The following is a 15,691-nucleotide window of genomic DNA, read 5'->3' on the forward strand; positions in this document are numbered from 1 at the left end:
GAGAGGCTTATTACAGTGGCTGGAGTAAGTTGGAGGACCTGGATGCAGATGTACATCATACCTAGGACGAAGCTCAAGGGACCAAGTAAAGTTTTGTGCTAAAACAATCAGATTTTTTTTATTATTATTATTGCTTGTATGACCCAAAGAACTTATGCTTTTTTGCCCAGAAGACAGAGTGCTTCAGATTACTATTTCAAGTACCTATGTTCTGTATACTTCTCACCCTTTAACAGGGTTAAACCTCATTTTTATTAAAAAGTCAGTAAACTTGGTTACAGGATTTAAATATCAGACACAAAAAGTGAGTAGGGAAGATGATAAAAGAGTGAGGAGAGGATAGTGAAGGGGTGGGGTAGCTTTGAGAGTGATGCCGAATCAAAGCTCAGCAGGCAGCATGTTCAGGATCAGTGCTTCACAACAAAGTCTGATCCCATCTTTGTTCTCCTGTACGGATTTTCATCTGTCATTTGTTTCCTGCTCCCCCTATAAGTACACACCCAGCCACACAGGCATATTCATATTCAGGCAAGACAGAGCACACATACACAGAATCTCAAGGAACTGAAGCGTGACAGCAGCCTGAGAGAATGGCCTTCAGCTTTTGAATTGAAATTCAAAGTACCAAAGGCAGTTCTCCCAATCTCAACTCCATAAGCAGGATGGAAATCGAAAAGGAAAAAAAAAAAAGTACTCTAAGACCAGATGCAGCTTCTAAAGTGCTTCTACTTAATTCAGCGACGGGAGTAAAGAGGCATGTCACAATTGTTACACAACTCTTTGTGCTTGTTTATTCACAAATCATTTTAAATGAGAGGAAAAAAAACAGGCAAGATAAGAGGAGAGCTGGTTTTGGACCCGCAGTACAGGAATGTGTATACAGTATGTGTGTTAAAGAAGGTGACTTCAGTTTGTCTCATTGCTCACATGTCTTGAACAAGGTTCTTTCGCCTGTAACAGGGATGTCTCTCTCCCGGCTATCTTCTAACTGTGTCAGCCTCGCTGGATGGATGAGAAGTTTTTAATCAGCAGTCGCCAAGCTGCCAGTGTCTCTGAAAGCCAGTCAGAGAAATCCGAAAGAGCCTGAAGATGTAATTAATCCTGCATTATTCACTGTCGCTCAGCTTTAGCAGTGCACTGGACAAGTGAGAGGCTACACTAATGGTGCAAGACCTGAGCAAAGCAAGGAGGATGAGGATGTGGAAATGGGCACAAAAAGAATTTTAACACATAGCCATTAGAGAAGGAAAGTATAAACTCTGTGGCAGTTTAAAAACACACTGCATCTAATACCGCAATACATTCCTAAAAGGGTTAATGATAATCCACCGCTGAATACCACCTGATGATTAATGTCACAAATTTGGCACAGCCTGTCTGCATTTCAATTTAAAGCAGCAAGAGACATGGAGCGGTGCACGAGGATCAAGAGAAAAGAAGAGGACAAAAGATAAACAGGGATTAAGAAGGAGAGCAGATTTGGAGGGAGATACAGAAACAGGGAGACTGGTAAATAGAAAATTTGTATGTGGGAGTGGGGATCCAGCATGCTACGCCAGTCAAACCAGACAGACTTGTGCACATCTTATTTCAACAGAGGAATTCTTGCATTATAAACCAGGATGCAAAAACAAGCAAATTCAGGCAAACCTAGACATTTTTTCTAGCAGAATATTAAATAAATATATTTTTTATATTTTTTTTTGTTACATAGTTTTACTGTCAAATAATGCAAAAAGTACGCGACACGTGTTTCACACTTATTTGGGCTCATCGGGCATACACACTCCACACACACACACACACATATATATATAAAATATATCTACAAATATAAATAAAATGCTAATGTCTGTCCATTGGTCACGAGTATACTGACAAACTAGTGGAGCTAGACCCATAATCTTGGTCTTAATTAAAAGCTTATGACATAATGCTATCTGGAAAATCAAAAAACTGTAGGTAGCAACAAAATGAACGGCACTTTACTCATGTGCAGAAAAGCTTATTGTAATTAAAGCATAGTTCCTGTATGCCCACTTATTGATAATCCCTCAGGATACAGTATATAGTGGTTCAGAATTCATAATCAAATGTAACTTCTTTGTTCTAAAACAACTGGAAGTGAGTTTACTATTGTTTATATCTAGCCATTTGCAGCATTTTATTGCAGTACAATAGGTCCACACTTTTCACTAGTATTAAATAAATTAGACTAAAATGTGGAAAATGAACCAAAAATCCAAATTATGAGATCACTTTTAGGAATATAAAATAAAAACAATATCTGTATTTAAATGCCTATTCTTTTTTAAAATTCATCTGCCTTTACAGTACGCGATAAGTTTTGGAAGGAGTGCTATAAATTCATTAAATTATGACCCAGAATTCTGACAGTTTCTAGAATACTAGTCTAGAATACTAGACTGACTCTAAATTGACCCAGTTGATGTGTTTTGCCACTCACAAAACCCATGGTTGGTTCCTTCATTAACTCCAAAGCTGTTGAGTTAGGCTGTGACCTCCTGCAAACCTAAATGGTGTGCTACATTGAAAAAGGGAAGAGAAAGTTGCACTTCTAACCCAGCTATGCATTTTTATGACATTTTCCATATGAAGCAAGTTCCTAGTTAATTTCAGGGAGCCTCTCAGCAGACATCTTCCCATCTGGGTCACCCAAATGTTTCAGGTTCACTCAGAATAGGCAGTGTGCTGTGAGAGTGGTAGAGCAAACTCCATAGCCCCTACATTCTCTTCTGACTGTCCAATTTAAATGTGGTTACCAAGCTAATTAAAACCTGCTGTGACAGTATAGCCTTGCCAAAGCTCATTAAAATATAACAAAAATTACCATCAAGGATTACAGAGACATACTGATCACACATGAGAGCGTGTGAGAAAGAGAGAGAGACCCAGAGAGAGATTGCTGTCTGTCCTGGAAGCTAATGTTCCAGGCAGCTGTGAGAAAACAGGGATTAACAGGAATTAGCAACAGTCTGTCGAGGCTATGGAGCATTTAACACACCCCCTGCTGGCACAGGTTCAAATCCATCACTGCACATGCACAATGTATAACTAGGTTGGCAGGAACCCAGTAACCAGCCTTTAAAAGAGTGCTTTATCATTCAATGATCTGAGATATAAACGCTGTGGGACACAAGGTCATGCTCCAGTCCCTCAGCTCCCACTAGACCAACTACCACGCCCTCCTCACATTTAACTCTTATTTGGTCACAATGCTCATACAATCTATCTCCCTCCGTCTCTCCAAGCAACAAGCTGTTACAGTATGTAGTCTGCTAAACTGCAATATACTGTGGTCAAGGCTGCAGAACACAAAAGAACCCCTTATGGAAATGAAACGTGTAAGGTTGTTATCAGCTCTTAATACAACATCAGTCTATTACAGGGTGTACACATATACAGTCTAATACTGTACTCAAACACTCTATAGGGGCAAATGAGAATAACCAACTTCTTTGCGCAATGTCCTCAAAAAAGAAAGCTGCAAGATAATTGAAGGTCTTACTAATGTATCCCAGGCCCTAACTGAACCCAAGTATTAAATTCTGAGCAATTATTTCATTTTTTAAATACCATAGCCTAAAATAAATAACAAAAAACAAGCCTATTCCTGTGAAAGTAACCCAGCCACAGGGTATGTACAAACCAGTGTGTTTCTTCGTGGTGGTCCCAAGTACTGATAAATGGGGAGGGTTACGTCAAAAAGGGCATCCGGTGTAAAATTTTGCCAGATCAACTTGCGGAAAACAATTTCCATGCAGGATCGGTCAAGTCACAGGTTAACAATGACCGGCACCAGTATTGTTAGCCAACAGGGTGTTGGCAGAAATTGGGCTACTGTTGGCAGAAGAAGGAGAAGAAGAGGGGGAGACATGTCTGGAGGAAAGAGGAGAGAAGGAAGGTAAAGAGAGTGGAACTGAGGATAGGAACTTTCAATGCTGACAGTATGACTGGTAAGGGGAGAGAGTTAGCTGATATGATGGAGAGAAGGAAGGTTGATATATTGTGCATGCAAGAGACTAAATGAAAGGGGAGTAAGGCCAAGTGGATTGGAGGTGGATTCCAATTGTTCTATCATGGTGGGGATGGGAGGAGAAATAGTATAGGGGTTATTCTGAAGAAACAGTATGTCAAGAGTGTTTTGGAAGTGTCAGAAGGAGTAATGATTATGAAGCTGGAAGTTGGAGGTGTGATGATGAATGTTGTTAGTGCATATGCGCTGCAAGTTGGGTGTGCAATGGATGAGAAAGAAATATTTCTGGAGTGAGATGGATGAAGTGATGGACAGTGAACCCAAGGGACAGAAAGTGGTGATTGGAGCGGGTATCAATGGACATGTTGGTGGAAGGAACAGAGATGAGGAGGTGATGGGTAGGTATGGTGTCAAGGAGAGGAATGAAGAAGTGGATTATGTAAAAAGGATGGGCATGGCTGTGGTGAATAAGTATTTTAAGAAGAGGGATGAACATAGGGTTACATACAAGAGTGGAGGAAGATGCACACAGGTAGATTACATCCTATGCAGAAGAGTCAATCTGATGGAGATGAAGACTGCAAAGTGGTGGCAGGGGAAAGAGTAGTTAAGCAGCATAGGATAGCGGTCTGTAGGACGTTGGAGATCAAGAAGATGAAGAGAGTAAGGGCAGAGCCAAGGATCAAATGGTGGATGTTGAAAAACGAAGATTGCAAGATTGAGATTAGGGAGAAGGTGAGACAGGCACTGGGTAGCAGTGAAGAGTTACTAGACAGTTGGGAAACTACAGAAGATGTAAAAAGGGTGACAGCAAGAAGGGTGCATGGTGTGACATCTGGAAGAAGGAAAGTTGGAGACCTGGTGGTCGAATGGGTAAGTACAGGGGAGTATAGAGGAAGAGGGTGGCAAAGAAGAAGTGGGATAGTCAGAGAGATGCAGAAAGTAAACAAGAGTACATGTAGATAAGGCTCAAGGTGAAGAGAGAGGTGGTGAAGTCTAAAGAAAAGGTGTATGACGAGTTGTATGAGAGGTTGGACACTAAGGAGCGAGAAAAGGACCTGTACCGATTGGCTAGCCAGAGGGAGCGAGCTGGGAAAGATGTGCAGCAGGTTATGGTGATAAAGGATAAAGATGGAAATGTACTCACAAGCGAGGAGAGTGTGTTGAGCAGATGGAAAGATTACTTTGAGAGGCTGATAAATGAAGAGAACAAGAGAGAGAGAGAGAGAAGAGGTTAGATGATGTGGAGACAGTGAATCAGGAAGTGCAACGGATTAGCAAGGAGGAAGTAAGGACAGCTATGAAGAGGATGAAGAATGGAAAAGCTGTTGGTCCAGATGATATACCTGTGGAAGCATGGAGGTCTTTAGGAGAGATGGCATTGCAGTTTTTAACCAGATTGTTTAATGGAATCTTGGAAAGTGAGAGGATGCCTGAGGAGTGGAGAAAAAGTGTACTGGTACCAATTTTAGGAATAAGGGGGATGTGCAGAGCTGTAGTAACTACTGGGGGAAAACTGATGAGCTGCAGCATGAAGTTATGGGAAAGAGTAGTGGAAGCTAGGTTAAGAAGGGATTTGATGATTAGTGAGCAGCAGTAGGGTTTCATACCAAGAAAGAGCACAATAGATGCAATGTTTGCTCTGAGGGTGTTGATGGAGAAGTATAAAGAAGGCCAAAAGGAGCTGCATTGTGTCTTTGTGGATCTGGAGAAAGAATATGACAGGGTGCCTTGAGAGGAGTTTTGGTATTGTATGAGGAAGTCAGGAGTGGCAGAGAAGTATGTAAGAGTTGTACAGGATATGTACGAGGGAAGTGTGACAGTAGTGAGGTCTGCGGTAGGAGCGACGGATGCATTCAATGTGGAGGTGGAAATACATCAGGGATTGGCTCTGAGCCTTCTTATTTGCAATGGTGATGGACAGGTGAGATTAGACAGGAGTCCCTGTGGACTATGATGTTTGCTGATGACATTGTGAGCTCCAGCGAGTAGGGAGCAGGTTGAGGAGACCCTGGAGAGGTGGAGATATGCTTTAGAGAGGAGAGGAATGAAGGTCAATAGGAACAAGTCAAAATACATGTGTGTGAATAAGAGGGAGGGCAGTGGAATGGTGAGGATGCAGGGAGTAGAGTTGGCGAAGTTGGAGGAGTTTAAATACTTGGGATCAACAGTACAGAGTAACAGGGATTGTAGAAGAGAAGTGAAAAAGACAATGTAGGCAGGGTGGAATGGGTGGAGAAGAGTGTCAGGAGTAATTTGTGACAGACAGATATCAGCAGGAGTGAAAGGGAAGATCTATAGGACGGTAGTGACACCAGCTTCATTATATGGGTTGGAGACGGTGGCACTGACCAGAAAGCAGGAGAAAGAGCTGGAAGTAGCAGAGTTAAAGATGCTAAGATTTGCAGTGGGTGTGTCGAGGATGGACAGGATTAGAAATCAGTACATTAGAGAGTCGGCTCAGATTGGCGGTTGGGAGACAAAGTTAGAGAGGCGAGATTGCATTGGTTTGGACATAAGCAGAGGAGAGATGCTGCATATATTGTGAAAAGGATGTTAAAGATAGAGCTGCCAGGCAAGAGGAAAAGAGGAAGGCCTAAGAGAAGGTTTAAGGATGTGGTGAGAGAGGACATGAAGGTGATGGGTGTAACAAAGCAAGATGTAGAGGACAGGAAGATATGGAACAAGATGATCCACTGTGGCAACCCCTAACGGGAGCAGCCAGAAGAAAAAAAAAAAAAAAACATTCATGTGATAGTAGGATGCCTAATTGATCAAACTTCATGGCTTTCATTTGGTTATTCTCACAATATTCACATTTCTACACCTGAGAAATTTTAATTACATTTTTTGTGCCTGTCAGAAACTATAAAGGTCAGTAATACAAAGGAAGTTAGAAACTTCTATAAAGCATCATAATTTCACCAACTAATATATAGGTAAATGGCATTTAATAGACCATTTAGTGTGAATAAAAAAAAGATATGGCTTACATTTAAAAATTTACAAGAACTCTTCCAAAATTAACTAGCATACTTGAATTAGCAAGAAGTACCTCACAAAGCAGAAATGTGTGTTATCAAAACCGCAAGTTCCACTTTCATCTCACACCTGAATGTTCATTGTTCAACAAGAGATAATAGCTGACAAGGACATGTTAATTCAGTAATGTGCAGTGATTCAATTTCTTGTGAAGAAGGAAATCCTAAAAGCTTATTTATGTTCACCTGTGATTTCAATGTATACATGCCTGAATGGGTGCTAGCAGAGCCAGATGGGTAAAAACACTGTAACAATTGGAAAGGAGACATTAACTGTCAGCCCAGCAATGGTGACCCATCAATTTCTTCTATGAAGAACTAAAAATGTATATATATATGCACAAAAATAGAAAATAGATAATTGAGATGTGACAGAGAAAGGTCAAGCAAATATGAAATGGTGCATCATGCAGACTGGGAGAAGGCTGCTGTTTACCCACAGCTACAATGGATTTATATCACACAGGCAACTTCAACTTCTAAAAGAGTTGCAACAAGTCAACAATAGGGATACAGGTTGTAAAGAATTGCTTTTGGTACTGATATTTGTGCTCCAGTCATGCTATTTTGTGCAACCCTCTAAAGCCATCTTGTAAGCTACTGAAATGCTACAATGTACTAACTAAAATGTTCATTAAGCAAGTAAGGCCAATAATGAGTTAAAAAACTAATCTCTTTGCTCTTAAAAGTACTCCATTTTTATTGTCACACATCCATCCACCTTCCGAAAACCACTTACTCCATTACAGGATCCACTGATGTCAGAGCTGATACCAGCTGCATCCGGTACAAGGCAAGGACCAGCTGTAGGCTTAATGCTAGCCCACTGCATAGCATATTTACTCATGCCAGCCAAGTAAGCTGCAAATCAACTCTGCTTGGCTCTCTTTGGGGTATGGAATAAAACCAAAATACCTGAGAAAAAAATGCTTTTAGCTTCCATACCTACCCACACAGAATTAGAAACAGATACCTGGAACTGTGAGGGCACAGCATTAAACTCTGTATCACCATGATGCTCAAACCTGATGCAGTGAGAAGCTAATTTTAGAGCAAATCTATTTTGACTGTTTTCAATATACTGCTGTTACACATAATTTTGCTTTATAGCCTACTACTTTATAGCATTGCTTAAACACATTTTTTAAAAATGAGAATTTCTTTTTAAAACAGCTTTCTGACAATGCTCACTATAAAATGTGCAAGATAAAGATTGACAGGCTAGAAAATGCTGCTTAGTCTTTGGGAAATTAATTATTGTATTAATTATTGAACACTGTGGTATTAATTATAATCATCCCTAATGTAGCACATCAGTACAAGGACTTGATGAGATTAACTGCATGGTGTTTTTTTAACTCTAAAGGATTTGAAATCACCATAATGAATTTCTTCAGGGGCTGAAGTTGCTTTCTCTTTTGTAAGGGCAAGCTGTTTGGTTGAAATGTGAACACAAAGTTACATTCTGTGCATGAATGCATCTACAATGAATACATACTGGTCACACTGGTGCATAAGCCAAAATGTTGGAGGCATGTTGTGTAGAGTTTTTTTTATTATCAAGTAACTACTGAAAATAATAGACATTGTAGTATCAATATTGGAAGATGTTGTGAAGTGAACATCCTACATTTTAAATGAGCAGAAACAGCCTAAACACAGCACAGTAGTTTAATTCAATCCCTTGCAAAAACCAGAACATTGCTGCAGCATCCTCAACACCCTACTTCAAATGCCAGTGGATTTCAGCAGAGAATATGTTAGTTACCAGGCACTCTTACAGTTTTACTTTCCCATATTTAGCATAAGCCCGAAGCTCCACCAGAATCATATGGTGGCAAGAACTTCAACTACTGGTTATTCAAACGATTATGCTAAATCTACTTTTGCAAAAGTAATAGGCAATTCATAGAACTGATGTTTTCATTTGGAAAGAGTGAAGCAGGGAGGTTGATATTTATGCAACACCAAACACATTTTAAAAAAGCAGCTAAAAGACACATTAAAATACTCAATTGCTGATTAATGAATACATTTACTAAGTAACCTAGATCTATTATCAGTGGTATCATCTGGAGTCGTCAGCTGTCTTGAGACTTTCAATATCAGATTCCTCAGGTCAGGCTAAAAAGCAGGTTGTTTAGACCAACTTGAGTCTAGGCAGCAATGGACACAAACTGGTCCATTAAATTCATAGCCACTCTCCCTTTCTATTGCCTCTTTTTTAGGTCTATTGTCTTTCCTATTGCACATACCTTTAATGTTAAATAAGTTTAATACCGTACTGAGAACTGCCAAGGAAACTTCCTGCAACCAACTTATAAGATGACATTTTGCAGACCACTTCCTGCTGTGGCTATCTTCTATCAACTAATCATATTTGGCTCAGTTTCTTTCAAAGACGTTCTGTCTACTGCAACATAAACACTAACCTTGTTGATTCACACTGCAGGACAATGTATGGTCATGATGATCGACTCAATAATTTGAACAATATCACAATTACTACTCTAATGTACTATGAAGGAGCCTTACTGGAATCTTCACCTACAGGTGAAGCTTCTCTCATGCCCCAAGGAATTTTATAAACCTATGGACATTCACCACTTGTCATGGTATCATTGACTACATCCCTACCACAATGTAAATGGGTAGCAGCTGAGAATATACTCCAGTGTCACATTCCTGCCATACAGAGGACATGTTAGAGTGTAAGTCTTTCCCCAATACAAGCTGGATGGACTGGGAATGATTGCATTAGTAACTCGGACCAAGAAATCCTGCAATTCAGAATTTCGACCTTAATGCTTCCTAGTTAATAACCTGAAAGAATGTACTTCCTCCATCTCTGCTCTCACCTCCTGTTGGACAAACTTGCTGTCAATACATTTGCAGAAGCCGGAGCCTAAATAATCAAATGAACCAAATTACCAAAGATAAAATGTTAGACAAAACTCATAGTCAAAAGAAAATGGAAAAATCCTAACTCTCTAGAAAGATTTACCTCAAATTAGCACCACAAAAAAAGTTTAATTTGAGAAGCCAAAATGGTGGTGCCTATAATACGCACATTGGCAGCACAAAAATAATAAATGATGACACAAATTAATACCAAGTCTAAAGCTGACAAATATACGTACAAGTGGTACAAAAGTGAAATCTGCAAGATCCAAAAACCTGTTAATGGTAACACTTGGCCTTCTGCCTCCTCCCAGTACTCACTCTTATCCTAGCTATGGATACCTTCAGATGATCTGATGAACTGTATTGATTGACACTAAGCTGAGCAAGTTATGTGTTTATTCAGTGCTCTTAACCATGAAATAATGAAGAGTACCAATTAATGGACCACCAAACAGCTCTCATATTATAGGATATGTTCTCACCACCATATTTTTATTAAAAAAACAGAAGTTTTAAACAACAATGATCTCCATCCACACTAGTGTGTTCACATCATTGAGGAAAGTATATTTGCCAACACTAAATGACCGAAAATGAATATGATATAGGCATTTGCCTACACTAGGTATGTATTAATCAGCAAAAACATGAAGAGAAATTGTTCTCTTTGAAGGAATGGTTATGTTGCCAGACACATGATTTTTCTCAGTACTGCAGTGACTGGAAAATTATTTGCATTTATGCAGAACTCAGACTGTACAAAACACAAATTTAAATGTACAGTATACAGGTTGCACAACACAAACCGCAGCATGGAAAGCAACTCTGCTGTGTCTACCATGTTGGAATATGGTTTTCTCCCCTAAAGGGACAGCAATCAGGGAATGAGACATTGCAATGAGCAGGAACCAAACAGGAAAGAGCCATGTACAAAGCATGCACAAATCACAGCATGGATTACGGTCTGGCTTTTAAAAAGTCAATAATTTAACCTGTTAACAATGTAACATTGACCCTGCATTTTCAGAAACATAAAGCTCTGGAGAGCATTTTCCAAAAGTCTATGTTTTCAGGTGTTAAAAGCACCCGGAGTCAAGAACAGAGGCTAATGCATGCATTTTTAAATGAAAATGTAATAATGTAGAGGAAGCCCTAGTTTCAAATTTGTATATTTTTTTTTTTAAGATTAACATACATTCAACGCTAACTGGTTCTTTTTAAAATGACACAAAAAAACGGAGTAATCGGGAGGCGTCTTCTTTTTCTTTCAAGTAAGTAAAAAACTAACAATTCAAAATAAATTAAAAAGTCTTCCAATGGCCTATGTCAAGGTGTTTTACTAATAACAGTAGTGTTTCATGATTTATCACCTAAACAGTGAATTATCCCATTTTTTTTAGTTTCATGATCACTTGATCTCTATGAAAGGAAGTGAAGAGAGAATTGAGGAAAAAAAATAACAACATGAGCTGTGATAATTTATACAGCCGACAAACCTCAGTACTGTTGATTCAATTTCTTTGTGGTTGCTGAAACAACAAAAATATGAAATGCATGTCAAGAACTTCAAAAATGCATAATTGCGTGCATTTCTGAATATTTTCCATTTTTCTCAGTTTCTATTACCTGAAATTTGTACTATAACATCAATACATGATTGACTGAAAACATGAAGACATGGGGTCTATGGAGATTTTAATTCCAAAGTTCTTGCTGTATTATAGTATTTCCTTGCATTATTTGCATTACAATAACTGAAAAAGACACCAGAGTATTATTATTGTATATTTGGCTATCACCTTTATCCTAGAGGACTTCTAAAATGAGAACATATTAAAAATGTTAAGTAACTTGCTCAGAGTCACAAAGTGAGGCTGAGATGAGAACTGAACTGGTAATCTTGTAGCAGCTACTACATTAGACTTATGCAAAACATCACACTGTCTTAATTGACCAAACCAAAACTGTTCCTTTACCCCAAACAGGCAAAGTTAAAGGAACAAGAAAAAAATGACCATAATAATCATTCCTATTCACAACAATGTTTTGAAATTCATTCATTATTAGTGAGGCAAGTAATTCTGGTCTTAGATTGATTCAGCACAAATGGAAGGTTATTCACAGCCTTTGATTCTATGCTTGATGTTTTCTAATATAAGCAAACAAAATGAAAACAAAAAGGATGCAAATCTTATGTTCCTGACCCTGTTGCAGTGTAGTGTAATCCCATGTGCAGCCTTCCAAGTAGTGCAGGGATTTCAAGTCTACACTGCTGGATTATTCTGCCCTCTAGTGGTCATGATAAGAAATATTAAAAAGGCTACTAAATTCAGGTTGTTGTCTCATCCAGTGCTACAGCGGCAACCCTACTTCTTCACTAGGCATCAAACAAACAAAAATGAGAAATGGATTATCTTAATGAATGGAACATCAGGAATCCAGGAAAGCAATAAAATTACACAAGACTGGAGGTTAAGTAAGGTATTAATAACATTCAGATAAACTGAAACTTTTACAAGGTTGTAAGACTAGTAAGTCCTGCATAAATGCATTTACACTATCAGACAACTCTCACTGAAAACACAGGCAATAAGAGCTCATTCCCAAATGTTAGCAATGAGTCTAATTTGCAACACTGATCTTACCCTAAAGCAATTCTACAACTGACAGCTTCTTCAACAAATATTGTTCATAGGAATGGATGATACAAAAAGGAATAATTTATTTTAGCTGTTCCTAACAATAACGTACAAATAAACTCACACTTGATGTATGCACAGAGGAATACACCAATCCACCTTTCACTTCAGTAATGAAGCAAGCAACAGATAATAAATTTAACATGGTGTGTTAACTCCCAACACATCTACCCAAATCTACTAATCAAAAAAAGATGTTCTGGAAAAAAGTGAAACCTTTACTTAATAAAGTGAAAATAAAGAAGTAGTTTTGTTCAGCAGTTAATGCAGCAGTTACATATTTTCCAAAATGAAGTATTATGAAGGAAACCAGAAAAGATTTAATGAAAACAAAGAAAGCATCCCAATAGAGCCCAACAATTTGTATTCACCTAAGGTTTCCTAAAAAGTCAATACTGAGGGTCCACGATGATGCTATTGTTAGCTTCTTCCTAGGTATTTTGTTATACAGTAGACACCTACAATTTGCAGTGTGAAATTAACCATTAACCAGCCTTTACTGATGCTCCTGTGATTTTTGTTGAAGAACCCGTTTTAAAAAAACAGCTGGCATATATCCTATTTACTGCCTTTGTAATTTTAAACAGAATTATTTAGTTACCCTTTACTCTCCAAATGCTAAAGCCAAACAGATTTAAGTCGTTTGTGTTTTTTTTAACATAACTCATACCTTGCCATTTTACAAGCCTATAGATTTTGCATATCATTGTTATGACCTATTTATAAATTTGAAGGCCGAAACCATACAAAATTTTACAAATGTGGCCTGATCATTTCTGTAAACCCCGATTGTGTAATTATACATCATATTTTCATTCTTTGCATATAAGTTTACATTTTGCAAGTTGGTGTTCTTTTGCTACATAGCAGCCTAAACCTGGTATCTCTTGAAAAGGGTCTGTAAAAATATGCAAAATATTTCGAGACCTACAGGCAGGTTTTCAACAGTAAAAATGGTCATTTTTTTAAAGGCTCCACATATGTGGATGGTCCCCTTACAAACATGTTTGTGATTCACACTGTTCTGTAACCATAGTCTTCATTCATATTGTTCAGCTAACATTATAGCTAGGTGGTTAGTTGATCAGATGTGCTGACTAGAATGCTTGTGTACCATGTCATATTTTTTGGACTTGGTGCTGAGCTGAGAGCTGTACATTGTTTCTGTGTGATTTTTGGTGCAAGTTTAATTAAAATAAGGTATTTGCTCCTAAAAGTTTGCTTTTTGTTACCACAAGGGGCCAGAACTTTTTACAACTTTTTTCCTCATTAAGTTGCGTTTTTTCTGCCATTTCATTTGTCATAGTTATGGAGGTAGATAAAGATAATAACATAAAAAACAAGCTGGTTAACTTTTAAATACCAAACCAGGTGGAATGGTAGATTATATACAATTAGCTGAATCATTACTAATGTATTTGAACAGAATACAAGCTTGAGCAAATTTGTGGCAGATGAAATTTAACGTAAATAAATGTAAAGTGTTACATGTAGGAAGTAAATAGTTAAGATTTATATACAAAATAGGAGTTCGGAACTTTGTACATACACTTTATAAAACAAACCAGGAAGCTGTTGTGTCTTTATATTCTACATGCAGATAATGTACAGAAGTGATATAGAAGGCTAGTAAGATTCTAGATTATATATCAGTGTGTTTGAGGGCCATATCTGAAGATGTGTGCAGTTTTGGCATCCAAATTACAAAAAAGACATAGCAGTGGTAGAAAAGTTCAGAGAAGAGCCACTAGGCTGATTACAGGACTAAGAGGATTGAGCTATGAAGAGAGATTGAATAAGTTTAACCTTTTCCATTTGAGTAAACAAAGATTTAAAGGTGACATGAGATTAGCATGGTGGCTCCAAGTTGTTATTTGAAAACGAGTTCTTCAAAAAGAACACAGGTAGAAATTTAAGGGTAAATTTCACACAAATATTAGAAAGATTTTCTTCACAGTGAGAACCATAAACACATGGAATAATTACCTGGTGGAAAGTAATACTTTAGGGACCTTCAAAACTCAACTTGATGTTATTTTGGAAAAATTAGATGAATAGGATTGTTGAGCTAGGTCATGTCAAAACTGCAAGAGATGGAATACACATGTAATTTAAAATGATATGGTTATACTATGTTTGCTTAGATACTTCTCATGTATTTCCCAAAACGACTAACACAGTACAGTATATGTTTTACAGATGCTATTCATTCCATTGTGTTCTTGATGAATAGTCACAGACTGAGTTGATTGTGAGCCACAATTAATACCTTGTTTACAAGCCCAATCCTCCTCCAAGGTGCATTATATATAGATTTATTTGCTTTGTCAAGAATGTAAAACCTAGCAATACAAATCAGATAGGGTGGACCACTGGAGAACCCAAGCCTGTCATTTTAATTCAACTAACTATAAATGTTGCCTTTCAAATTAAAAGGGGACAAGCCTACAAAGATTCCTTGGTGCCAGTTGTTGAATATGATTAACTTCCAAACAGTTGTGGTTAAGATGGAGATGGTGCTAGATTAGTCACAACCTTTACTGATCACAGAATTTTTATTTCATTACATAGTGATGAATTATAACAGTATTCAATTACATTGATTGTATTATAGAATACTTGTCTGCAGTACTGCTTGAGGCAGGGATCTCAGATGAGTCTTTGTACATCCTATTGCAGAACAGATTGCCACAAACAGCCCATCTCCTTCACAATAATGAAATTCATCAATCATGCAGTCAATAGCTATAATCAAACACCAATACATTTTCATAATACTTCTTTTTACCCTCCTAGGTCAAGTTATCCAATCCATACAAACACGTCCAATTTTTTAGATGATTAGAAAAATATATTATAAAGGGTCTCTGTTTATCTTGTTCAAGTTGTACAGGTCCAGAAAAATCACGGCACTCAAACTGTTGTATCAACTAAGTCAGTCCATTAAATGCTCTTTTCTAAGCCCTATTGAAATTCAATAATTATAACATATGGAACAGACAAGAGCTTACGGTTTCTTTGGCCAAGCATGATGAAAAAGAGTTCTGTTT

At 37.9% G+C, this 15,691-nt stretch overlaps 1 protein-coding gene across 4 annotated transcripts in view; it reads right to left on the reverse strand.

Annotated features, from left to right (window-relative positions):
• macrod1 (mono-ADP ribosylhydrolase 1) overlaps positions 1 to 15,691 on the reverse strand; it is a 512,933-nt gene that overhangs the window by 413,886 nt on the left and 83,356 nt on the right. The gene's annotated exons all lie outside the window — the stretch shown is intronic.

This window comes from Polypterus senegalus, chromosome 8, assembly GCF_016835505.1.
Source record: "Polypterus senegalus isolate Bchr_013 chromosome 8, ASM1683550v1, whole genome shotgun sequence".
Taxonomy (NCBI): Eukaryota; Metazoa; Chordata; class Cladistia; order Polypteriformes; family Polypteridae; genus Polypterus; species Polypterus senegalus.